This window comes from Vipera ursinii (assembly GCF_947247035.1).
Source record: "Vipera ursinii genome assembly, chromosome: 13".
In the NCBI taxonomy this organism is placed as follows: domain Eukaryota; kingdom Metazoa; phylum Chordata; class Lepidosauria; order Squamata; family Viperidae; genus Vipera; species Vipera ursinii.
Window position 1 is genome coordinate 16263928 of NC_139526.1, and position 463 is coordinate 16264390.

Sequence of the window (463 nt, forward strand, 5' to 3'; positions counted from 1 at the left end):
CGTAAAGGAACAATCCTTTTTCCATCGCCCATCCCAAGGAGAAATTAGCATGATTCTCTCCCACAACGTGTTCTGTACATTCTTTAGGAAATTCATCAGGAAGAATGCCAGAAATGGAAGAGGGTGGGAAGAGAGAGAAATCCCTTAGTATTTTGCTTGCTGTTTATTTACGCCATTCATTGATTCTTCGGGGGGGGGTCCTGCCCCCCCGCCCTCCCCATCTGCAGGCCTGGAAAGGAAAGTGTCCATTCTTCGGAAGGTCGCTCTTGATTTCTTCCTAGTAGAATAAATCCACAATCTTGCGTGGAGCCTCCCCCAGAAGGCTGGGAGCAGGTGTGGGAAATCCAGCCAGTTGACTTTGGAGGTTTCAGCCTCCGGAATCTTGCCAGAAGGATCCCGATAGATGGCTTCAGCCTTTTGGGATGCTACCTGGAATGCTACCTCAACGATGGGACGTGGAGCT